This window comes from Crocodylus siamensis, chromosome 2 (assembly GCF_052110815.1).
Source record: "Crocodylus siamensis isolate JL-2025a chromosome 2, ASM5211081v1, whole genome shotgun sequence".
NCBI classification, from domain to species: Eukaryota; Metazoa; Chordata; order Crocodylia; family Crocodylidae; genus Crocodylus; species Crocodylus siamensis.
This window is the reverse complement of record NC_143396.1, coordinates 127,494,586-127,521,006: the sequence shown is the minus strand read 5'-3', so window position 1 is coordinate 127,521,006 and position 26,421 is coordinate 127,494,586. Positions and strand designations below refer to the sequence as shown.

Sequence of the window (26,421 nt, the reverse complement as noted above, 5' to 3'; positions counted from 1 at the left end):
GGGTGGAGGAGGTCTCATCAGGAGCTCCCCAGTAAACTGGGGGAGTTCCTAGCACCACAGAGGGTGCCGCGTAGTGGGGTGTCCTGACCCCAGCCCAGCGGGGGCAATATTGGGATAAGCCCCAATTGGAAATGGCCCCAGTGGGGCATAGACCTGAGAAGGCAGGTCTGGGGGCCAGGTGAGGCTAAGCCTGCCTGAGCACCAACCTTAAGAAGCCCGAGTCGGGCATCGAAGGTCCCAGTGGGGGCAGGCACGCGAGAGGCGGAGCACAGGCCCGGGTGCGGGCAGCAGCATGAGGAGTGCAAGCATAGGAAGCCCGAGTCGGGCATAGCAGGCCCCAGTGTGGGCGGGTACGCGCGAGGCGTGAACACAGGCTCGAGTGCAGGCGGAGAGCGCGAGCAAGGGCCCCAGAGCGGGCAGGGGAGCACATGAGGTGCGAGTATATTGGACATTGGGCAGGCCCAGTGGGGCACTGCCTGTGAAGGGGAAGCCCGGAAGGGGGCAAGCCCAGCGGAAGGTCCCGGAGAGAAGGGAGCCCGAAGAGAGAGAGAGCGGGCTACGTAGAACAGTCTCCGAGACAGGCCGGCAAGGGCCGGCACAGGGAGTAGCCCCGGAATCATGGTATCAAGACCGGCCCCATGCCAAGGGGGCAAGAAGGCAGCCTCCCATTGATGATAATAAGATCAAAGACGTGGCGGGCGAGAGAGGGTGCGTTCGGGACCCAGACTTGGCACGGTAGGCAAAGGCGCTAGGGGAGGTCACGGCACCCCTAGGGACCGTCCTGTCACAGATGGGTACAAGTTTTTTCAGTAATAGCTCCTTCATCCAATCTCACGTGCCTGAACCTAGTATACAGAAGCTCTTATCTCCATCCATCTGGTTATAGTGGTCTTTGAGGCCTGGAACCTCAGCATACAACCCTGGTACACAAAGAAAAAGAAATGCTCTGATCTGTGGAAAGCAGTAGTTCCTTGCCATCTCCACTTCATGCCTCTAACTAAGCACTATTTCAGAGCTCTGCAACTATTAAGTGCCATTTCTTTACCAACGCGGAATTCAGCACAGCACCTTAGTAAAGAAGTGTCTTGATTAATCCAGAACGATAAGAGGACCCTTAGGAAGAAGTCAAAATAATAACCAGCACCTTCTTAGGACCTGTTTATACTTGGAAAATTGCTGCAACCGCTACTAAGTATACAGTAAATTTTTAAGTGTAGACAAGTATCTTCTTAAAAATTGGAAGAATCACACTGCCAGTTTTGACCTTTCTGACCAGTGGAATGGCTGCCAAAGAGAACGCTAAGGGTAAGAAACCATCAGCTACAGAAGTGAAAGGTGAAAGAATTACTATCAAGTTCAGAGTCCAAGGGGGCAACCAGAACTTGTTACTAAACAGCCAGGCAGAACAAGCATGCTGAATAAAGGAAACGACCAACAATTGAGACCTGGGAGAGTATCTTTCAGTGTTCCCCAGGACAACTAGAATAGAATCTACTGGGTTAATGTCAGTCCATTTAAAAACTGATTGTGATGCAAACATTTCCCCCACAACAGTTGATTGAAGCTAACTTTTTTAAATGACATTCAACAGATGAGGAGAGCAACAATGTTCTTCAGTGGGACTCAGTATAATAGCATTTTTTTGCTGCTTCAATATGAGCAAAAATAAAAAGGGCAGCTGTAAATGAACCACTTTAAGGGCAAATGTTACAAATACTGCCCTTCTTCAGACATGAAGCACATCAGGAGTTCTTTCATGCAGTGTTTCAAAACAATGGACATTTTCTTTTAAGCAATTGCATTTTTATCTGCACTGAAGAGTGAGGAATGGCTAGATATCATTAGCTGAAAAGTCAGTTTAAAAACCTTAGTACACTGGAACTTTTTGTAATTCACACCCCACAAACGTGCATATAATGAAGTTTTATACTCAAATACAGTTTGTCTGGTGTCTATTCCCTGCCTGCAGACATAGGTATCCTGCAACATCTAGCAAGTGCTGCAATTTACTCTACTAGCAATAAATATAAGGTTGCATGGAAATCAAATTTGACTTGTTAACTGAAAACACAAGCAAATAAAATTGACGTTAATTGCTCACATCTTCCCTCGTTGCTCTGCAGGCTGCACCACTCAAAATTATCCATTAAAGCTACTAATATTGTATCTGTAACATGGAACATAGTGTAATTTAAGTGGTTCTAGGCTAAGAACATCCCTATATGGCCCTAAATTACATGACATACTTGTCGCAGGGCCAAGTATGATGCAAGCTTTACTCTCCAGGACACAAGAGATCCAACTTATCATTTTAAAATCAAAATCAAGTACAGCACGCACAAGAACTTAATTTATCAACCAATTCCTATTACAGCTATCACTAAGGGGTATGTCATAATAATTTTAAACAACTATTTCTAAGGGCAATGGTATCGAAATTCATAGCTTTCCAAGGTCTCAGATTAACTGAGGAAGATCTGTTACCTGCAACTACCAAACTTCCAAAGGATCCTCATTTCTTAGTCCCTTCTATTTCCCTGCCCTGAAAGATTTAAACATTTGTCCCCATTTAAGCTAAAAATGTATGCAATTTCAAAAACAAGGTTCAGACTGCAGTTTTAACTAATTCTATACAGCACATTAAGCATGGTATTTTATTGTGTGGGTTAAGTAAGTTTAGGACAGCTGCTGAAAACATTTGCTGAAAATACAAAATAGCAGCTTTGTTTAAGTAGTTATCGTGAAGTTTCAGTTTGCTACACAAACAAAGTAAAACAGGTTGGAAAAAAATTCAAGCTGCTACAAGTCCCCATTGCTCATGTCACTTTAAGATGTTAGCTGGAAGAACTGAGGTGTTATTCTTCAAGCAAATGAGTGAAGAACTTTAATAAACTAAAGTTTTTTATGGCTTTACACTTTAGACGTTTGAGATGCATTAAGAGATATCAAACAATAAGCATTAAAGGGTAACAAAATATATTATGTAAAAGAAACATGCACAAGCCTTAAACTCACCCAGTATTTGAAAGTTGTTTCAAAGGACAAGAAGAGCTAAATTAATTCTTCCAATGACTGCCTTCCTAAACGTAAATACAGTCTGAAGTCTAAAATAGATATCCTATCATAGTCAGTGCAGTCCCATTTGAACCTACGATCTTATACTGGGTAAACAGTTCTACAACTTACACAGCAGCCTCTGGATAAAATTAACTCTGACACAGGAGAGCAGACAACACTGACAAGCATCAGCGTATGTGCAGGGTGAAAATCTGCCTCCTCTTAACAGGAAATTTTGCTGGGGGTGGGTACTGATATAACACAATACTACGTCACCAGTTGTACAAACCAATCCAGTGAAACTCACATTAAAAGAAACAGAATGTTCTCCTTTTTTTCCCCCCCAATGCAGTGGCACAAAGAAGGAAAAAAAACATTTTCACACCATGCAAGTACCTGAAGTTTTTTGCACAATCAAGTTGTTTTTGAGACGTCCTTACAAGCAACAGTATATTTATACCAAATTAAGAAAACTCCATGTTACACTACTGTATAAATCCCCAGTTTTGCAAAGGTCTTTTCATGTGCATAACTTTACTCGATAAGTCAAGTCCCATTTGGTCTACAGAACTATTCAGAATGCATATACTGTAGTTAAAAATGTAAGTTTTACGTAACTGGAGCCTAAAAGGGAAACCTTTGTTCTTATGGATTTTCCACATTAGAAGTTCACATTAAAAATAATCCATCAAAATTTTGAGTTCCACTTTCCTAAGTGGAATATGTTTCTAAATACATGGTAAAGAAAAGTACTATTTGCTCAGAAACAACTGCCTCCTATGTTAAGTTTGGCAGATGTAAAGTATTTTCTACAAAGAAGTTTACAGAATGCAAATTTTCACTCTAGCTTTCAACTTCTGATAAACAGAAACTTAGTTCAAGTGCAGTTGTGTTTATCAATAAACTTAAAAATGTTCAGAACTGGATGTATACTTCAAAGGGATTTCTGGGTGTTCAACATTTTGGGAAAAACAGACTAGTGATTTCAATGCTTAAATGCAGATATAGGAGCCCACTATGCAACCAGTATCAAAATTTAAGTCTTCAAATACCTGAATACAGCATGTTTCCCTGCAATGAGTGTTTAAGGTTTTCTAAAATGGGTGTCTGTTCTCAGAATAAACTGCAGATCATACCCATCCATGCGTCATTTAGTCAATGAGAGAAGTGACTATCTTCCAGAAGGAGTCTCCCACATATTAGCAAGTACATACACATATTTCAGTACTCTTAATGACAAGCTGCCCAGTGAAGACGAGAGAGACTACTCATGGTTGGGCCCCAGGGTTATTATAAAAAACAAAAAAGCAAGAGTGAACACGAGTATGCATCCCTTTTAAAATACTATTCAGCGTGGCTTTAAGGAGTTGAACATAAAATATAATTCTATTCCTTCTGTTTTCCATTATAAATTTTTTGACATTTGGCAGGGTAAACCTCTATTGTAACACGTCACAAAGTCTTATCTTTTCTGCTCTTGCTGTAATCTGTGAAACCCTAAAGCCCACTCCAACTCTCCCTAAACTTCCACTCATGCATCTCACAGGAACAACTAAACATATGCATCCAAATACAAAGAACAAGGTCCGATTAAATCATTTCTTATCAATTTAGTTTAACAGATTTTTATACTAACTCGTAAACTAGGATTTCCTATGACATGAACCAACTCAGACCTGACACGGCAGATTTCTGGGGTTGATTTAATGCAATTCCCCACAGACTAGTGCTGTTACAAAGATTATTTCACCTTTACTTTGATAATATATAGACAGAATATCTAAACTTTTAAATCAAATAAAAGTAAGCAACACAGAAAAAGCAAACAACTTTAAAGTTTTTCTTCTGCTTAATCACTGTTTGGGACCTCAGTTATTATTAAGGCAGAATAACTTTTCTCATAAGAGCATGCAGCTTGGGTTCTCACTGAAAAAACAGGCAAAGTACTCTATATATAAACGCAGAATAAGTTACGAGGAACAGATTTTAGAAGCAGAAAAAAAAAAATCAACTCAGTTCCCATCAGATAAATGTCTAACGGTATAACCTTCAGATAGATCTATAAACCGTTTTTTGTAATAGCTTTTTTTGTTTTCAGGACACAATCATGTCATCTATTGTACTTTATAACTCAGACTCATCTGGAATTAGGGTTATTAAGTTGCTGCTGATTCATAAATCAGAAAATAGATCACCTTTATTTAAATAACCATTTTTTTAAACTTATCTTTCATTTGTACTTTGTTATCCTAAAGGTTGCTTCTTATGGCTGATAGCCATTAAATATACTGATTTGCAACTAAGTATATAGCCTTTATACTAAATTTAGTACTTCACCTTGTTAACCAGCTGGATATTCCACACACACACACACACACACACACACACACACACACACACACACACACACACACACACACACACACACACACACACACACACACACACACACACACACACACACACCAATCTAGATATATACTTATTCAAAAAATACGTAGTTTACTATGCATTCATTCTGATTTGTAATTTTTACATTTTTTTATAACTTAAAATAATGAATGGCACATTTCTAATTTATCAATGATTTTCTACTTTTTATAATCAAAATTGAATTGGGATGGAAACAAATTTCTATTGAAAGCCTGCATGCAGCATTTTTAAATGTTCTATTAAAGAAAATTAACTCAAATGTACAGGAATCATAAGAGAAAAGTTTATTTAAATGTTTCCCATTTAAAACTACTGATTCATTACACAAAGCATCATCTGCAGTTAATGAACTAAACTCACTGTTCCTGGCCATCATGCTCATCAATATTTTAGAACGAGCAGACTTCACTCCCTTGAGCCCATTTTTATTCACAAATTAAAAAAGGAAAACAAAGCCTTCCTGCTTTTTCAACTCCCTACAAGTATTTCAATTTTGAGTAAAATAGTAACTGAAATAATTTGAAAAGAAGACACTCTCACCTGCAGAGAAGGTTACTGCTAATAAAAGTCGGTTTGGCACTTCAACAGACTGGCTTCACACACTTAGCCAAGGGTTTGCAGCAATTCGGTCATTTTTCTTTAAAACTTCAGCATAAAAAGTCTTTTTTTTCCCATTCAAATAATTAATACATTATAGTAAATGTAGGCCTTAGTGTGCATTGTTAATTTCAAATGTAAGTAGGACTCTTAAAGGGAAATGTATTTAAAAATTCTTGATTTATAAAACCGAATTTGCCTATTTTGACAAAAATTAATTTATCCTGCACAAAATAATTCAATATTGTAAATATAAAAAAGAGAAGAAAAGAATGTAAGACTCTCCTTTGTGGACAATGATTTGGTTAAAGGAGCTCTGCTGATGGAAAATAAATATTTGTCTTTATATACATGTTAAGTTATTGGATGCACATTTAAATGTTAATTTTTTTTTTATTTGATATTTCAAATTGTTAACAAACAGAGTTTAAAAAACTGTGAACCCAAAATGCTGTAAGATATATACTCAGTTCTGGGGGAAAAAAGTGAGTTAATAAGATCAAATTATATAAATTTCATAAAATTTTATTCTGCATACCTAGTTTAAAAAATACTGAAAAGAAAAATATGGTTCATTAGCCTCCATTGAAGACAGCTATTGCCACCTTCCTCTAACCCTAAAATTCTACTAATGTCTCATACATTTTTCTCTAGGAAGATCCTTCTCTGCCCATAGCTGCTTCTCAGAACAGAGTCAAATCAGAGGAAATGCCCAGATGTTGCATCAGTAAAACATTCAGGGAGAATACAAGAACACCAGCATTAAGAATGTTTCACAGGAATGCCAAGATGCACATGGCAAACATGAAACATGAAGAGCACCAGTAGCTGGAAGAATTGTAGATAGGCACCAAGAAGAATGTTTTGAATTTCATGTTCTATTTTGAAATGTTAACATATTTTAACACATAACTGTGTCAGCAGCTGAAGAATCCATCCAAAGCTTTGAGTAATACACAAACAGGAATTTCTCATAACAGATTGTCTATCTAGGCCTTCATATAGCCTCTGTCACTGTAGCATGGGAATGAGTAGGAAAGTAATACCTTAAAGGCAGGATTTTTGTAGGTGATAACTTTCACTGGACCAACTACATGGTTGGGATAGATTTATATGAGCTCTTAAATGCATTGCATTTTTCTTCAGGTCCCAAGTCCAACATATTGGTTCCCTTATTGCAAGTTGTAGAACTGTTTCTATCACTCTAATAAGTCTAATTATTTTGAATTAACTGACAATGAAATGAAAATAAATGTAGAGTTCATACTATTAAGAAACTATACCTTTCAGCTGGACTTGTAAAACTTTGTGATACATAAAGTGAAAGTCAATGCCAAAGGTCAAGCTTTTAGTCATAATTCAAAAATAACTAACATTTTATTAAGGACAAAACACTGTTAATTACATCAATTTGTTCAGCTTAAAACAAACAACAGATTTGTTACACACCTCCAGTAGAAATGCTATGTAATACAGAAAATTTTATAAAACTCTATGATTTAAACATGTGAGTTAGGTAAACTTTTAATGCCGCCCCGAATCCCTGAACAGATTCATTACAAACAATGCAGATTGATTACATGATCACAACACACTAGGCAATATTAAGTGTCATCATGATTGCAGGGCGAGGGGGGGGCTCACAAACGTTAGGTAATGGAGAACATGCCTAGATGCTCTTGATCAGATATTTCATCTCGGGGCCAAGGTGTTCAAAATACAGGAGCCTAAACTTAAATGTTTTACTAAGTACTCTTAACTTTTCAGAAGTGCAGAGTACCATTAAAATCAATAGGAGCTGTTGGGCATTCTGCACTTGTGAAAATCAAAACACTTATTTAATATCTTAGTTTTGAGGTCATATTTTTTATGTTGGACAGTAGGTGGTGAATTGGATTAGACAGGAGGACACTACTTTTCTGCTCAATTTGTGATGCACATTTGCAGCACTTTGCATTACAAGTTGGCTTACTATACTAAATGCAAGCAAAGTCTCTGCCATGCTGTGTTTTGTAACTGGTGTGTATCCAAATAAAAAGTAAACCTATTTTCAAGGTGTAAAGCAGGAACAATCCAACAATGAAAAGTACAGCACAATTATGCTTTCCCTAGGGTGAATTCAGAGTCAGGATTATATTAAAGACACAAGGAAAGTATTACAGTTCAAGGATGTGAGGGGATGAACAAACAAGTGAGCCATGTGCCATTTGTGCAGTGTCCTCTCAGATCCTGCTGTCCCTGCTTCCTCCTATCAAGACTGGATCTACATCTCCCTCTTCTTTACCCAGGCTCTTCTCACTGGGCTTGGTATCAGAAACTTCCCATGCCTGCAATGGAAACTTGAGCCAACTTCTCAAATTTATGACTTGTCTTCATCCCGACTCATCGAACAGACTTCTGTTTCCGAGAAGCTCCTCATCGTGAGACCTGTATCTCAAGAAGCAAAACAGGAAACATCACAGGAGTGAATGAAGGAAAGCTGAACAACAACTTGCCTGTGTGTCTTTAATAAAATCCTAACTTTCATTTAAAATACTTTAAGAAAAAAGGAATTTCTTTCAAGACCAGGGAGTCCCAACAGAGAGAAGCACAAAACCTCAATGGACAGCATTAAGGTTACCAGTACAACTCTCCGAACCTCTTGTCCCTACTAACACAGCAATTGAGAGCTCACAGCAGTAGAGCTCATGCTCTCCTCAGACAGTATAGAAGATATCTGTCACCAAAGACTGACTCTAGTTTGTAACAGCCAATTCAAGCAAAGAAAACTGTTGGCCCATCTACTACTGAATGCAACTGAATTTCTGTCCTGCCTAGAGCCCACAATACAGAGACAGCTTAGAGCTGGTTTACAACTGAGGTAGAAAACCCACTATAAATGCATTCCTTAAAACAAGTATTTTCTCCAGTGTTCCTCAAGCTGTATTTTGGCAGAAAGATTTCCAGAGTTCGGACCATTCTGATATTTGCATTTTACAAAACTGGCATAAACAAAAAACATCACCACCAACATACATTCTCATTGAACCAGAAAATATTACTCATGAAGCAATAAAGGTACGTAGTACTTCTGTGATTATTACTTCTGTCTGTCTATACCTTCCTCCTCCCTTCATCTCCTCCCTCTAACTGAAACAAGCTTCTGTTTTTTTTACTGAATGTTAGGTCAACCTAATCTTCAGTTCAGTCTCAACCAGTTTACTCTCATCCAAATGTTAAGAGCAACCAGGCATACATACAGCCGGCACCTGCACAGTCAGATTCTAACAAAAGAAGTCATGAAGATGAGTCATCCACAAAACAAAGAGATTACAACTCTAAATGACTCGCCGTTTCTCTAATGGAATCATATGCACATTGAATTGGAGGGAGTGACAAACCCCTCTCCCTCCCCCCGCAAAACAAGAAAATTCTTCAGCATCATTCATCACAAAGTCCTGCAGTTCTTTCAGAGAGGACTACAGATTGCAAGACAATTCCACCTCTCCCTGCCATGGCCACGGCCATCTTTAAACCAATATCAGTAGCAAAAACTTTTCCCAAAGGAACAAAACATCCCCAGCCCTATCAGCCACCTGCCCAAAATATTATAACTGCAACCCCACAAGTTTCTAACACCCTGAGGTATAGCACACAGCCATCCTTCTCCATCTGATCTGCTTGGAGACAAGTGTTGTAAACCCACAGGAACACTTTGCTCAAAGAGAGTTGCATGATCAACATGCCTCAAACCCATGCACAGGACAGCATGATCACACCAGTTCCTCTTTCACCTTTTGTAAGAAAAAACAAATATAGGGACAGGTTACCAGTTCCCACTCCACCCCAGAGGGTTTTTGCATCCAATAGAGAAGATGGCTTAAGAACAGAACTCAGATGGATATAGATAGGCTACCCTGTCCTCAGTGTCCTTTCAGGGGACATTTGAAAATCCAAAAGGAAAACAGCAATAAATCCCAAATGCTAGGATACTAGAATTGATAGTCATAAGTTGCTGGATAGACATGTACTTGCTGCACAGCAAGAATGTTAATTGTTGTGCATTTCCCCCAAGAATTCATAAAATGTGCAGATTTATTTTGCTCAACTACAGAAAAGATACAAGGAACCCTTCAAATTCTGTGCCTCGAACACCATGTCATTTGTAAGCAGTACTTTGACCCTCACACACCAGAGGCAGCTACCATAGACTCCAGTTTAGACAAATACAGAAGAGCACAGGCAACCTAATGGGGTTAAAATGCCAGAGACCTTCTTCCAGAAAGACACAAGGAACTCAATCACCAGTGAACTGCAAGGAATATTTTACTTGGGACAAATTGATCATCCAGCCATTCTCCAAAAAAAGGATTCCCCTTTAGAAAGTAAATTTTGCTTTGCTGAATCAAATACAGAAGCTGATTTCTTTCTTTCTTTCTTTTTTTGTTTTTTTTTTATTACAGGCCACTAGACTCTCACTCTAACTATCCTACTTCAGCATCCAAAATAAAATGTTGAAAAAAACTGACCTAATTCAAGGGAATTTTTAATTACTGAAATCTTCAGTTATTAATTGGACATCAGCCTACAGCAAAGAATCTCACCAGAGAGACGTGGATATACCCAGATTTATACAATAAATCTACATTTATTGTAGTAAACAAAGCAACAGACCATAGGAAATATCTAAGGATTTTGGAAAACCAAAATGTTGGAGAAAAATTGGATCCTGACCACAACCTTAAGACTCATACACATGAGGATCTTTAATTAATCCCAAAGGAACAAGTTGTTGTCTTTTTTTTTTTCTTTTTGCTTACTAGTGGGCTGAGACCAACAGCAGTCCTCATCATAGCACTGAGACTGTCAGGGATCCTTCCAGCTCATTATTAGGGGAAAACTACCTGGGTGGTTGGCTTTGAATGGTACCTTTATTCTGACAGCCAAAAAAGCACTCCTTGACCCTCTCTTGGCCTTGATGAAAACCTTAATTTTGGACAGGATAAGTTTTAAAAAGCCAGTTTGTGTTTCATCCAATCAGCACGAGGGTGTTCAGGCTAGTGGCTCCTCCAGTTCAGAATCCCAGCTGTGACTGTGATGAGTACCAGATGCCTCAGAGGAAGATATACTATATTTTGTAGTGGACAATAATATAATCTGTACAGAATGGAAATGCCTTCCTGCCCTCATCAATTAGTATGAAGGCTTATATCCCTAATTTATTTTTAATCCTGTTTACTGCAACTCTGAATGTTCTCATTATCTATATAGATGTCCAATCCCCTTTAGAATCTTACTACCTTTTGGCCTGAATAAATATCACGAGGCATAATTATTCCAGGTTTAAAATGCATTGCTTTTCGATTTCATTTTATGTCCTCCTGCTCCTGTATTGCAAGAACTGGTATTGCTATTTCCACTCTGTATTCCACTTTCCATTGCAACTCTTTCTCTGGCTCTAATCATTTCCATTGCTTACCAACGAACTTCCTTTGTAACACTATCTCCTACACAAAAGGAGAACCAACAGCTGAATACATTATCAATAGTGCCTTTCCTATGGTTTACAAATATTTAAAAGAAAACCTTCCTGATCAATATCTGATAAAGAACTAGTACAGACGTTGTATACCTCATTGCTACACCAATCAATTCAACCAATTTTTGTTCCATACCGATTTACTATACTGAACAGGGTCCTGCTGTTATTTACAAAATGGAGCTCTGCATTTTGAAAGAGGGGTCTGGCTGTGGGCACACTTCCCTCCTCCTCATTATCCTCAGAAATCTTGGACCAGGGACTAAAAGGATTCATATGCCACTCTAGGCTCTATTAAGGAACAGTAACATGACCTGAAGTAAAGAAATATATCTCTTCCACTGTCACCCAGCAGACTCTAAGCTGCCCAAGATCCTGGGGTTCCTAGGAGGTTGGCATTTCTTCCACCAATCCTTTGCCTGCTCTGGATCCACTTTTCATAAGTTATTTTTCCTGCTCCTCCCACACTCTTAGGATGAGAGGAGCTGCCATCCACATCAGCAAACAGTTCTTCTGTACACTGTGCTGCTGGCATCTAGTGGTTCTGTTGGGACTAACAACAGTTGGGCTGTTTTCCTGGCTAGGTTTTAGTGATCTTATAAGAACCTGTCCTCTACAACAAAGAACTCTCTCCTGCCCACAGAGCTTGAATAGAGGATAAGAGTAGCCACCTAGGTTCTTGGATGATGGCTGCACTTGTCATCTTGTTCATCCCCTGCACACTGAGGAAGAATACTTCTTACACGGGACTGTGGCTTCAGGGAGCAGAGGGTTCCCAGCTGCAGCAAATTTAGTCCCCCTTCTTCACCTATAGATTTGCTCATGAAATACTTGCAGCTAATACTGCTCTGTGTGCCTACTAATCAGACATTGCAAATTGCCACTCAAGTCATGATGATTGTTTCTGTTCCTTGAGAGCTTGCAGTGTCCCACAAACACTATACCACCTTTGCTCAATGTAAACATTTTGTGGAAAAAAAGTCCACACCCACTCATAGAAATGCCTACAGAGTTCAAATGAAAGTAGCTGTAATACTAAACCCTGTTTTAGTCATTTGTAGGCTTCCCAGTGGAACAACTCTCCTTTCCACAACTGATCTGAACAATTTTCCATAGGAAAGCTCCAGTGAGAGTCCTGGAATTGTAGACCAGATGTCTCCACACCCTGAGCCTCAGAGAAGAGGTAAAAAAGGGTTTGGTTAATGTCCCACAGGAAAAAAGGTTGCCTTTGTTTTGCCCTACGAAGACTGGCATCCATCTGAAGACAGCATTTTTTTCAACATCTGTGAAAAATGTAACAACTCTCTCACCATCAGTATTTCTTCTGTAAGATCAAGGAAGGACTGAATCACTCTATTATGACAGAGAAATACTATTTTCCGCAATCAGTGGGAAAGAAACAGCCGCCCCCTCATCCTTGAGGCTGTCCTTCAGCAATAGTGCATAATTACACTTGGATTCTCTCAGAGGTGTAAGACTGAAGCCACCTGAAAGCAACTCAGTCTCCTATGATCCACAAATAAAACCCTTTGGGATCAACCATATCTGATAAATCTACAGATGTGGATACATCCTAGGGTCCAAGAAAGATTCTAAATGTACCTGACTTGCATCTTCCAACATTTCTCTATTACCTTCCTCAAAGATTTGAATTTAAACACCACTGGATAGCCAGACAGTCAGTGTAAACAGACGATATCTAGAGAAGTGATCATAATACTTTCTTGAAAGGTTACTAGCATTACAGTTTTCTCCCAGCCCCATCCAGAGGGAGGATCAACAAATCTCAACCAAAAATTAGTAATGGACCCAGTACTTCTCAACTGCCACTTGCAAAGGTAAAGGGTCCAACTTACAGCCTAAAGCACGGCAACGTACTAGGACATTTGTTTTGTAATTGCACTGGTCAACAAGACAGACAATTTAAGTAGAGAAGGTTTAATAGTTGGTCCTTCAGAGTATTGCTGTCATAAACAAAACAGCAGAAATGCTAAGAGAACTTTTGCCACTAGCAGTGACAAGGACACTCTTAAAAAGCATGAAGTACAACATTGTTTCATTGCTTTTAGAGGTCCTTAATAGATTTGAAACACTAACTTTGGGATTTTCTTCCCCTCACACCATAGAAACAGTTGATTTTCTTACCTTTAGCTATAAACTGTTCTCAGCAAAAGTACATTTAAAAGCTACAATTGTCAAGATGAGGGCGGAGGAGACAATGAACTACCAGGCCCAGCAACAGCCAGCAAGCCCAGACCAATGGTCAAAAGGGAGAAACAGGTAAGTGATGGGGGACGGGACATTGCTGAGACTAGGGGGTCAGTGGGCACAACCGTTGGAGGCCTCAAATGCCTCTACACGAATGCTCGAAGTATGGGGAAGAAGCAGGAGGAACTCGCCCTCCTCCTAGCTGTCACCAGCCCTGACATAGTAGGGATCGCAGAAACGTGGTGGGACTCATTGCATGACTGGGCGGTGAGTGTCAAGGGCTATAGGCTATACAGGAGGGACAGGATAGGAAGGAAAGGTGGAGGAGTAGCACTCTACATCAAGGAGGAATATACTTCCTCGTTAATTAGCAAGGGGGCAGAGGGGGGGCACTCTGAGGTGCTCTGGGTTAGAGTAAAAGGCAGTCCAGGGGAGAGAGACTTAACGGTGGGAGTCTACTATAGACCTCCCAACCAGGGAGAAGAGCTCGACCAGGAATTCTTAGGTCAGCTCACAGAGGCAGTGAGGGCTAAGGATGTGGTCATCATGGGGGACCTGAACTTCCCAGACATCTGCTGGGAGGAGCAGTCAGCCAAGTCTGATCACTCACGTCGGTTCTTAGCCAGAGTGCAGGACCTCCATCTAACCCAGGAGGTGCACAGTCCCACCAGGGGAGACGCCATGTTGGACCTGGTGCTGGCCACGGGTGATGACCTGGTGAGGGAGCTGCGGGTGATGGGCCACCTGGGAGACAGTGATCATCGCTTGCTGGAATTCACCATCCAGCGTAAGGTGGCAAAGGGCTGCAGCAAGGCAACAGCCCTAGACTTTAGGAGGGCTGACTTCAACAAGCTAAGGAGGATCGTTGGGGAAGCGCTGAGGACCCAGAGGGGAAGGGAATCAGATGTTGAAGGTGAGTGGTTGCTCCTTAAGGAGACGATCCTCCATGCCCAAAGGGAGGTAATCCCAACAAGGGTCAAAGGGAGCAGGAGGGCACATAAACCCCCATGGCTCACTAAGAGCATCCGGGAATGTCTCCTGGCTAAAAGGGAGGCATACACCCAATGGAGAGATGGGGTCATCACCAAGAAGGACTATGTTACAGTCACCCGAGGATGTAGGGGGGCAGTCAGGAGGGCCAAGGCAGAGATGGAGATAGGACTAGCTTCCCGGATTAAGGACAATAAGAAGTCCTTCTTCAAATACATAGGGGGTAAAAAGAGGGTCCCGGGTAATGTGGGGCCCCTGCAGGACACGATGGGCAACTTAGTCATCACGCCAGATGACAAAGCTAACATATTTAACGATTTCTTTGCCTCTGTCTTCCTAAGTAGGGACCAGTTCAGCCACCTCCCTGCTGGGCCCCCCTCGGGCCCCGGGAGAGACACGCCTGGGCCAGGGGTTAGCGAGGAGTTAGTTAGGGTACTTCTGGAGAGGCTGGATGTGTTCAAGTCCGCTGGTCCGGACGATCTTCACCCTAGGGTTCTACAGGAACTGGCCGAGGTCATTGCGGGACCCCTGGCGCGGCTCTATGAGCACTCGTGGTGCTCTGGTGAGGTGCCGGAGGACTGGAAGAGGGCCAATGTGGTCCCTATCTTCAAAAAGGGAAAAAAAGAGGACCCGGGAAATTACAGGCCAGTTAGTCTTACCTCAATCCTGGGTAAGCTCTTTGAAAAAATTATCCTGGCACACATCCAGGAGGGCCTTGCGGGGGAATGCATGCTCAGGGGCAACCAACACGGGTTCATCAGTGGCAGGTCTTGTCAGACCAACCTGGTGGCCTTTTACGATCAGGTCACCAAATCATTAGACGCAGGGGTTGCTGTGGATGTAGTCTTTCTGGACTTCCGGAAGGCTTTCGACACTGTCTCTCACCCTGTCCTCATCAAAAAGCTGGGAGACTGTGGTGTCGATGCCCACACGGTCAAATGGGTCGCCAACTGGTTGGAGGGCCGCACCCAGAGGGTGGTAGTGGATGGGTTCTTCTCGACCTGGAAGGACGTGGGCAGTGGGGTTCCGCAGGGCTCGGTCCTCGGGCCCGCACTGTTCAACATCTTCATCAGTGACTTGGATGAGCGGGTAGAAAGCACCCTGTTCAAGTTTGCTGATGACACTAAGATGTGGGGGGATGTGGGTGCACTAGAAGGGTGCAATAGGCTACAAGCTGACCTTGACAGGTTGCAACGGTGGGCGGATGAGAATAGGATGGGGTTTAACACTGATAAGTGCAAGGTGTTGCACATGGGGAGGAAGAACCGGCACTACACTTACAGGTTGGGGAACTCCCCTCTTGCCAGCACGGAGACGGAAAAGGATCTTGGAGTCGTCATTGACTCCACGATGAACATGGGCCGGCAGTGTGGGGAGGCAGTCAAGAAGGCCAACCGTACCCTGTCATGCATCCACAGATGCATCTCGAGCAGGTCCAGGGAGGTGATCCTCCCCCTCTATGCGGCACTGGTCAGGCCGCAGCTGGAGTACTACGTCCAGTTCTGGGCGCCACACTTCAAGAGGGACGTGGACGATATGGAAAGAGTCCAGAGGAGGGCCACTCGTATGATCAGGGGTCAGCAGGGCAGGCCTTATGAGGAGAGGCTACGGGACCTGAACCTGTTTAGCCTCCACAAGAGAAGGTTAAGGGGGGACCTTGTGGCCTGCTACAAACTGGTCAGGGGGGATCAGCAGGTATTGGGGGAGTCCCTGTTCCCCCGTGCGCTGCCAGGAGTGACCAGGAATAACGGTCACAAGCTGGCGGAGGGTAAGTTTAGATTAGATATTAGGAGGCGCTACTTCACAGTCAGGGCAGCTAGGGCCTGGAACCGGCTTCCAGGGGAAGTGGTGCAGGCTCCTAGCCTGGGGATTTTTAAAAGGAAGTTAGATGAGCACCTTGCCGGGGTCATCTGACCCCGGTGCTCTTTCCTGCCAAGGCAGGGGGTCGGACTAGATGATCTACCTAGGTCCCTTCCGACTCTAGCTACTATGAAACTATGAAACTATAAGATGTACATTTATTAAAAGCCTGAAAAACATCTAACTTTCACTTTCAGATCTTGTAAATATACATATTAAACTAGCTTTAAGCATCAACTGTTCCAAGCCTTATTTGACAGGTCCATTAGAATTAACAATGGCACAGGTGTGCCCCAACTTCTCTAAGCATCACCAGAGGGGGAAATTCCCAGAAATAAGTCTTTAATGGCAGCTCTATCATTTAATGTGATGCATATGAGGAACAAAAAAAAAGTTAAAGAGCTTTTTTCCCCACCTTCCTCCCTAAAAACAAAAAAACAAAAACCCAAGCTTTTCTTCGTTTTCTGCCAGTACTCCCTTCTCTTCACACTATTTTCTAATAGATTTGGAAGCTAGAAACCAGTTTCTGACTGGTGGCTTGCCCCTAAACATTCCACTAAATTTTAGCTACAAAAGAATAATAAGCCTTTTTTGCACTCCTTGACTTTTTATCCAGATTCCATAAAAAACATGCAAAAACCAATAAAAACTTACTAAAGCCTCTGCTTAGTTTTATTTCTCAGAAATTAGCGTTATTAGGGTCTCAGAAATTAGTGTAATGTTGCTCAACATGGTGCACAAAACTATAAAAAAAATAGTAAAAGGGGTAGTTCAAGTTCACTTACTTCTCTGTGCCAGTTAAAGTTCATAACAGCTGCTGTATTCACATAGAGATATCTGAGAAAAGTGCCATAAATAACATGATCACGTGGAACCTCCCCTTGCACGACCACCATACATCTTTCCTACGCAGGAATTTAGACTTCACACTCCACACTGTCAGTCAAAAGCATATTACAGGCTGTATTTTCAGAATGATATAGGTGATATTTTAGTAAGCAGTACATTTCTTTAGCATTCAATTCTCTCTGAAAATACCCTTCCTACTCTATCTGACATAAAAAAAAAGAGTCTAGGATAACATATATAGAATATTGTATTTTAAAAACCATCACTAGTAAACCATAGAGGGAAAAAACCAGTTTTAGACTTTGGTTAGGATGCCGATTAAGACCCCAAACCTACACTTACGCCCCAGCTCTATTTATGCAAACATATCCCAACTCAATAAAGTTAAGCATCTGTACATTTGCTGCATTGGTCACCTTCTCAGAAACTTGACTGAATTGCTTGCATGTGTAAAGACAGGCACATGTATCAACATATGTAGACTAATGATCTAAGTTTGTGTTTATATATACAAATTGGATTTAGTTTCTCTCCCCAGTTCCAGCATAGACTCTACATTAAATAAATCTCATTAAAGAGTGGTTCCTTTCACCACTTCCAACAGATGTCAGAATTCTAAGTTTTGACAATCCATATGAAGATCAGGCAGAGAGCTAAGCTTTCAATTTAATCTTTTCCTTGTGCAAAAAACCATCCTAAAGATAGCCAAGTAACAGGGAGCTTTATCAAGTGGAGGGTTTTTTCCCCCACTTATCAACAAATAAGAGACTACTTGAATTCTCCTCTCCTCCCCCCTCCCCAAACAGAAGTAAAGAATCTGCACTCTGATCTTCTACTCTTGGTACCAGTACCTTTTCCCCCCTCTCCCTCAAATACTCTGTCAAAAAAAGGGAGCAGCAAATTTTTCCTGTTTGTCACACACCCAATAAAATCTTCATCTTGAGCTCTGGTAGTTCATGAGTGATGCCACCAAACTTTCAATATCAATCTCCTCCCTAGAGAGGCTTCTCCAGGGAGGCAGGAAGGCATGTCATCTTCTGGTACGCCTGACTGCTAAGATGATTTCATTGAACATGGAACTTCCTCCTCAATTTGTTTGCCACAAGACAAGTGTGATTGAAAGGTAAAGAGTCTTACCTCCATTCTCATGGGTCTGAGAGACTGAGCCTGCTCTTCATAAGCAATCGTGGCTCAGGGAACGCATCAAAGACTGCATCTTCACTTGAATAACCATGCCAGTGAACTATGGAACCGTTATGTCATAACCTATCATGCTTAAAATACCATTCAGTTGTGTTGTGTGGAAAGAACAGCCTTTTGGTCATTTCTTCAAATTTGGGACATGGGAAATCATAACTGGGGGAGCAGAAAAGGGAGACGGGGGATTTTTTGTGACAAGTTCTTCTTCTAATACTATTGTGCCAATGGAGCATATCAAACCAAAGAAAGTGGGACTGTTTCCCTCCCACAGCATGCGTCTTGCAGATGACATGGAATGATAACTTCTTTAACAGGAACTGATAATGATAAGCAGCAGTAGCATCACTGCACCAAAGGGGCACAGGGGCAGTAAATCCATTTCTGTAGGAAGGACATGCAACTGCACTTTTCCTCCTGACTCTCAGCTGTATTTTAGACAATAAGGGAGTGGAGTCATTGTGGACAACGAAGCAAAGAATCATGATCAGCATGACAAACTGCTCAACTGGCCATACAAAAATGGGAGAAACCCAGCACAGTCAGCCAGGCTTTGGGTCTTGTCTACACAAACTAATGTGCTATATGCAATTAAAAGAGTGAGATTACAGAAAGATTCCCGATAGAATTAGAACAAGTCATATCGAATCATGCCAGGATGAAGACACCAGGATTGCATTCTGATACTTAGAGCTTCTAATGTGGTTGAATAGTGCAAATTAAACAAATGCTTCACCTATGATTTTCCCAATGGATTATGTAGTGTTATAATTCCAAATCGGAGCAAGAGTCTTGCTCACCAAGAAACCCATGCCACTCAAACCTGTAATTACTATGACTGTACCCTGAAATATGGGGCAGAGGCTAGGGAAAGCATTGTAATTACAAGCCATGAACAAGTCAAGATGCATAAATTTACAGCTTCTGAGGATTCCAATATGCTTGTAAGGTGCGGTGGTTTGCAGTGCAGTGGGTTTGTCTTACACCAGGAGAGTGTGTGTTTTTTTGGTGTCAAAAAAACCCACTGCTGAAATAAAGTGATGTGGTGTGGTGCAAAGCAGCAGCAGTATGCGCTGCCACAAAGGGAGCCTGGGTGGCCAAAACCATGCTTTGGCTGCCACCCAGGCACCCAGATTGCTACTGCTGACCTGGGAGGTCCCCAAATAAGGCTTCTGGAGCCAACACAGGTGCTGGCCACAGCTTCCCCTACCCCACCTGGGACAAATAATCCCACACTAACCCCATGTGCAGGGGCACGCGGAATGGCAAAAAGTGGCACAAATTTGTGCCAGTGCTGTTTTTGCAGCAGTAACCGCATGCCCCTGCATGTGGGGATGCACCCATGCTACTGGTTATGCTCTTACTAATAATTTCTGACACTCTGAGACGTGTACCCAAGGCTTCTTGAAAGTTACTAAGCTTTGTGTGCAAAGCTAACATTTCTGCACAATGCTGAGTAAAGTCTATTCAGCTAGCTATAGTCACAAAGATTACTTTTTGCCACTCAAGGGGACATTTTAATTCTCATGTAAAACTAGGGGGACAAAGCAGCAGCTGAGAGTTAAAAAAATACAGGACCAAAACTTAAAAACTTTTTCATAGGCACCTTAAATCTTAGCAGACAATAGCTCCCATCAACAGAGAACTGCTGAATGCTGGCTTTAATTATGGGTATTAGGCACTTTAAAAAAAAAGTCTGAGCTATAATTTACAGTAACTAGTTGATGCTTGTAAAGCAGTTTGAGGATGAAGAGCCTTACACTTGGTAGGTATTAACCATTTATATTAGGTCTTAATTTTTAGCTTTTAACTGAATATTCTTAAAACTACCAGTAACATTTCTTTAAAAAAGAATCATATGCAATATTGCTTTATTAGTTACCGAGTGATAAAAGGCAAAGAAGTTTAAACTTGCAGTTTTAAACCTGGAAAAAAAAAACTCACTTTTTTTGGCTAAACAAAACCAGACTATGGAAGCTTTCCTTCACATGCTTTCTGTGATTATAAATGATTAGTTAGGTCTAGATTTCATAGCATCTTTTAAATAGGACTGAGCATCCTAACAAGAAAACAAATGATCCATCTCTATGTAGCATTCTCTGAAACAAATGCAACTTAAAGAGAACTGTGGCATAATATTAAATAGATCACAAATTTATCCTTTCCAGTTAGATCCAAAAACCTAGTAAGAACAAAGTGACTCACAGATGAGTTCTGAGACTGCCTGTACATTCTTATTACGTTAGCTATCATGGATTATTGTGGCAAACCTGATTTATCATCTCAGCGCTACATATCAAGATGTTATGTAAGCTCCTTTGTAGGTACAGATTTTATCTACTACGAAAGCAACTCATTTTTTCATGTAGTCAATAGTGTTCATTAACTGTTAAATATTATTTAAAGAACTTTTACAAGTAAATATTTAAAAGCTGCAATCTGGCTGTATTGTTTACACAGGTAAACAAAGGGGGAAAAGCCACATGCTTTCACACATTACCTCAGAAATTCAACATAAAAATATAAGCTATGGAAACCAAACAGCGCAGTGAATACTGGAGCTGGAATATAACACAAGATCTAGGCAAAGGTTAAGCACCATTCTTTTCAAACAACACCAAGAAGTGATTTCTTTATTGTAAAGAACATGTATCCTGGACAATATTCCTTTATTTTCCTATCTGAGGACTCTTGCTCTTCAAAGGAAAAAGCTTAAGACAGAAAAACTTAACTGATTGTTACATCTGTACCCTAATTTCATGAAACAAGCACAGCTTCATGTTATTTCTAAACATCATCTCACAATTGTTCTAAGCATAACTTTAACAGAAAGGTGCCTACTATACACAGAAAGACCATTTTGATTAATAAATTGGAAAGAACAGATTGTTTTAAAATGTTTCTTTATTGAAATGTGTAGTATCAGATTGCTGCCAAATACAGCATCATCTTGATTTTTTACAGACATAGTATAATATGAAGGAATTATATTTTATAGACAGACTATTTTATATCATTGAACCTTCAGCCGAGTACATTTTGTTTGTTGGAAGAGTCTTATTTCCCAGGCTGCATGCCAGTTCATTTGTGGCATACTGGAAAACTTCCGAGACACACTCAGGAACATTTCCTGTTTCTATTGTTGTGTGATGCATAAAACTGTACAGAAACGGAACACTCATGAGCCTTTTCATGTGTAAAGCAGTCATCTTTGGACGCTGAAGACAGCCATACTTAGATGAGTGGAGTGTCTGGATTGAATTACTGTACACAGCATGTCAGACACCTGGGTTACTTGACCATTTAATACTACTGCTATCTAAATAATCGCTTAAATGTTTTCCACCAAGTTAATTTTGAGAGCCTTTCCTTGCAAATGTAGAACTCAATGCACCTCTTTACCCTAGAAATTATTTACTCCAATTAGGAGGAAAAAAAGAACTCTCTCATCTAAGAACTGATGATATCTTACTGAGAATCTTGTTTAAGAGGGACAAATTAAAACAAGTCAATTTTACCAAAAATGAACCCTACTTGAGAGAGATAAAAATCCATCCATGTTTCCAGTTAAAAAGAAAAGAAAAAATGCAAGAAAAACCAGGTTCTTGATAGTTTACTGCTTATATCCCCACTGCTATGTGACAGAATTGCAAAAACAAGAGGCGAGACAGTAGGTGAAAGATGCAAAGATATGCTTTTTCCTCAAGCTCTTCTAGTCTGGTAATCTTGTCGTAGTTGCATCTATTATGAACATGAGTTTTAAGTGAAATTCCAGTTGATAGTAGCCTTACAGAAGCCCAGGCATTCTCACATGTCCAGGAATTATATTACAATACTAGAATATTTGCTAGCAGTAAATCCCAAACTTTATTGGCCCATGTTCATGTACAAGCTTAAGAGATTATGCTGTTAAGCAAAAGAACATCAAGCACACGAAGCCTGACCGGGGAACTTGAAAATGTAGCCACCACTTGATATCTGCATGCATATTGGTTTGATGTTAGCATCTAGGAACAGTCAACCATGCTGTAGGCTGATTTGGTCAAACAGCAAAAGCAGAACTGGCTTTTACAAAAAAGATTTTACAACCATTCCACAAATACAGGAACTCCCCATCCAATACTCTGGTACAGAGTCTGTTTTTAATGACAGAGAGCATTTTTTTGTAGAGAAGCACTCCATGTTCCTTTAAAAGTTCAGGGTATGAACCATTTAGTAGCACTGGCCAAGGGTGCCTGCTGCCCCAGTACCTCTTTTGACACAAATCTTGAAAAATCTCTCATTTTAACTATCTGGAAAACAAGGTTTAAGATAAACATCATCTCCCCATTGCCAACCCCATTTCACCCCTCTCTGACACAAGACCATTTCAGATTTTCTAAAACATCCTTATGCTCTAGTTCTCCTTTACAGGGGCAGATATGGGGCTGGGGGGGGAGCAATTCCTGCTCCACACTGTTTAAGACAAGCTATTTGGCAGTGGCAGCACCATTATTAATCAGGCAGCCAGGAGGCTCAGGATGATCCCATTCCTTGTAAACTGCTCCATCCCACAAGTGTTAATGACCCTCTCTCCTTCTTTACGGCTTTGATGTTGCACCAACACAGCTATCCTTTCTTCTGCCGCTCTGTTGCCTTTAGATGCTCCTGGTAAGAAAGCTCCCATTCCCCAGACTTCCAGACTGCTTTTAGCTCGTTCCGATGAAGTTCTGCTCATTTTTCCTTCAATTTTAAACTGAACAATACAGCCCAAGACCCCCACCACCTCGTTTCTTTTCAACGGGAGAAAAATGCATTTGCTGTATGTGCAAGGATGTGCCTCACCACCTGCACCCCCCTTGTCAAAGTCCTGGGTCTGCCCGTGCTCTTTTCCCTCCTTTTAGCAGAGCAAAAGCACCGACCCCCTCGTGCCCCTTACACCAGGCTTTAACGTCAGCTAGGAGCATCTTCAGCTGCCACCCTCCCAACTCCTTTTGATCCTGCGCACACCCGTTGCCCGGCTCCTACTTCCGTTCCTGGGTGTACTTATACTGGGCGGGACCTCCAGGGCTGTAGTCCACCCCCGCCCCGGGCAGGAACATCTTTCTGTGAACCATCCCGTAAACAACTACCATCAACGCCCCCCGCCGGGCGGTTCCAGCCCAACCGCACCGAGGCCCCCGCGGGCCAATGGCCGCCACCGCACGGGCAGGACCAGTCCCCGGAGGGAGCAGCCGCCCGGCGGAGACGGGTCCCCGCGCAGCCGCCCCGACTCACCGCGCGGCCGGCCCGGTCCGCCTCACGCGCAGCAGCCGCCGCCGGAGTGACCCGGAAGCGGAACGGAGCCCCTTCCCCCCGTTTGGCGTCACCTCCGGTAACTCCAATGCCGGCAGAGGGAAGCTGCTGTTGCCGCGTTCCGGGGACCTCTGTGGGGGCGATGGGGCGTTAAAGGCCGGGACAGGAGAGCGAGTGTGAGGCAAGGGGAACGGCTGCAGCCCGCGGATGCTTCACCTTTAAGGGGGTGGAGGCCGGCTGAGCGCTCGCTTTGAGGAAGCCACATGGACCTGGAAGCACGTGCGTCTCCGCCGGCCTCCGGGGCGGGGCTTGGCTGCTGCCCATGCGATTCAATGAGCTTTGTTCGGCACCCTCCCTATGCAGCAGGGGCAGGGCCCGTCCCTGCGCCCGGGGCTCTCAGAGCCCTCGAGGGACTCCTCTCCCTGCCCCTGGCTCACACCCACCTGTGGTGCAGAAGCTTCTCCGGCCGTCACTTTTAAAAAGGGTATGGCACGAAACCCGCATCTCTTCTGGTGCCGGGAAGGTGCCACGGGATGTCGCACGCGATGGTGCCACAGATACAAGGCAAGAGACGTATTAGAGCTTCTCCATCCTTATGGCAGGTGCAGGGGGAGCCCAGGATCAGGACCCAGGCTCCCCCTGCACCAGGTCCCGAGGCTGCGAGCCTCAGAGCTGGTGGGGATCACGGCAGTGGGAACCTCAGGAGGCTCACAGTGCTCCCAGCTTCAAGCTAACGAGGCTTACGGCAGGAGCAGGGCCCAGCAGGGCTGGTAGTGCACCCATGTGGGTGGGAGCACCTCAGTTAATAGAGCTTCTCCTGCCACAGGGGAGCACTTGGCCACATATTCAGTTAATGGCATGATTAGAACAAGCTATGGAATTATTGCATACATTTATTCTGGAATAACTGTAGCCTATTTATTGGTTGGTATCACACCATTAATTGGTTGAATATGTAGCTGGGTCACAAAGCATGATTAATTATAGAATCTTATAAAGTTAGGATTGGAGGGGACCTCAAGAGGTCAGGTAGTCCAGTGGTTCTCAAACTTTTTCCTACCAGGACCCCTTTGCAAAGATCTATGGCAGGCTTGTCCAACATGTGGCCCGCCAAGGCATTTTCTGTGGCTTGCAGTACTGCGATGGGAAACAAAAGTAAACACGGTTTACTTTTGTTCCCACCCCTTGTCCCTCCCCAAGGCCCTCAGCAGCTTCCTAATGGCTGCTGAAGGGCAGGGGAAGGGACAAGTTTCCCAGATGTACTGCTTCAGCTTGATGTTGCGGTGCGTGTGGGAAGAGGAGTAGCCATGTACCGCTTGGGACAGGATCAGCCCAGCTGGAGCAGCAGGGGGCTCAGCTGCACTTTCCCCCTACCTGCACTGGTCAGTCCCAAGCAGCACAGAGCTCTGCTGCCACCTCTGCTAGCTGGTGCTGATTCAGGCTGGTCTGTCCCATCTGGAGCAGCATCCAGCTGAAGCCGGATTCCCGCATGCTACTGGGGATGGGAGGAGGCCAGCCAGGTCTGCACCGGCCAGCAGAAGGGGCGGCGGAGCCGCGTACCGCTCGGGATGGGACGAGCCCAGCCGGAGCAGCAGGGGCTGAGCTACATTTTCCCCCTGCCTGCGCCCATCAGTCCTGAGCGGTGCACAGGTCCGCTGCTGCTTCTGGTGGCTGGTGTCAACCTGGCCATGCTCCTCCCATCCCCAGTAGCATGTGGGAAGCCAGCTTCAGCTGCATGCTGCTCCGGATGGGACAGACCCGCCCAGGTCAGTACCAGCCAGCAGAAGTGGTGGCGGAGCTGTGCGCCGCTCAGGACCGACCAGCACAGGTGAGCCCCTGCTGCTCCGGCTGGGCTCATCCTGAGGTTCACTTCATGTTTGTAAAATGCCTGGAGAGCCCCATATAGATGCACTGCATAGAAATGCAAAATATATTCCAACTTATTTGGTTAGCACCTTGGCCTGAGATTTTCAAAGCTGAGTCAAAAGGCCAACTTCCATTAAAATGAATGGGATTTAGAGGGCTCCAAATCTTTTATGATAACTTTGTAATATGCCTATCTACCCCTTTTTGCAAATCTCAGCCATAGTTTGGAAGCTCAGCCAAAGAACATAAGAGCTTCTGAACATAAGAGCATAAAAAGTGCCATGCTTGGTCAGCCCCATGGTCCATGTAGCTCAGTACCCTGCCCAAACAGTGGCAGAGGTGGATGCTAAAGGGGGAGAATTTTGAACTGGTTAGACCCATTTAATTGTCACTTCCTGCAACTTCCTGGGTGTCAAAGGTCATGTGGCACCACTTCCTGATGTGATACCACTTCCTGTGAGGTCTTTGAATATGGCTTGCTGGCCCACTAGGTGATAAAAAGTTTGTGATCCGGCCCCACATTCAAAAAGGTTGGACACCCCTGATCTATGACACCCGCCTGGCCCTGCCAG

The 26,421-nt window shown here is 42.8% G+C and overlaps 1 protein-coding gene across 5 annotated transcripts in view; it reads right to left on the bottom strand.

The window, feature by feature from the left end:
- The window catches only part of SLC20A2 (solute carrier family 20 member 2), a 76,629-nt gene extending 51,212 nt beyond the window's left edge, over positions 1-25,417 (bottom strand). For 3 of the 5 annotated variants that reach the window (XM_090036801.1, XM_090036802.1, XM_090036797.1), the window contains exon 1: positions 3,016-3,268. The gene's annotated coding sequence lies outside the window, so the exon portion shown is untranslated. Of the gene's footprint in view, positions 1-3,015; positions 3,269-23,965 lie in introns of those variants that run through there. The other 2 variants (XM_090036798.1, XM_090036800.1) reach the window with 2 other exon arrangements.
- Between the last annotated feature and the right edge of the window lie 1,004 nt (positions 25,418-26,421).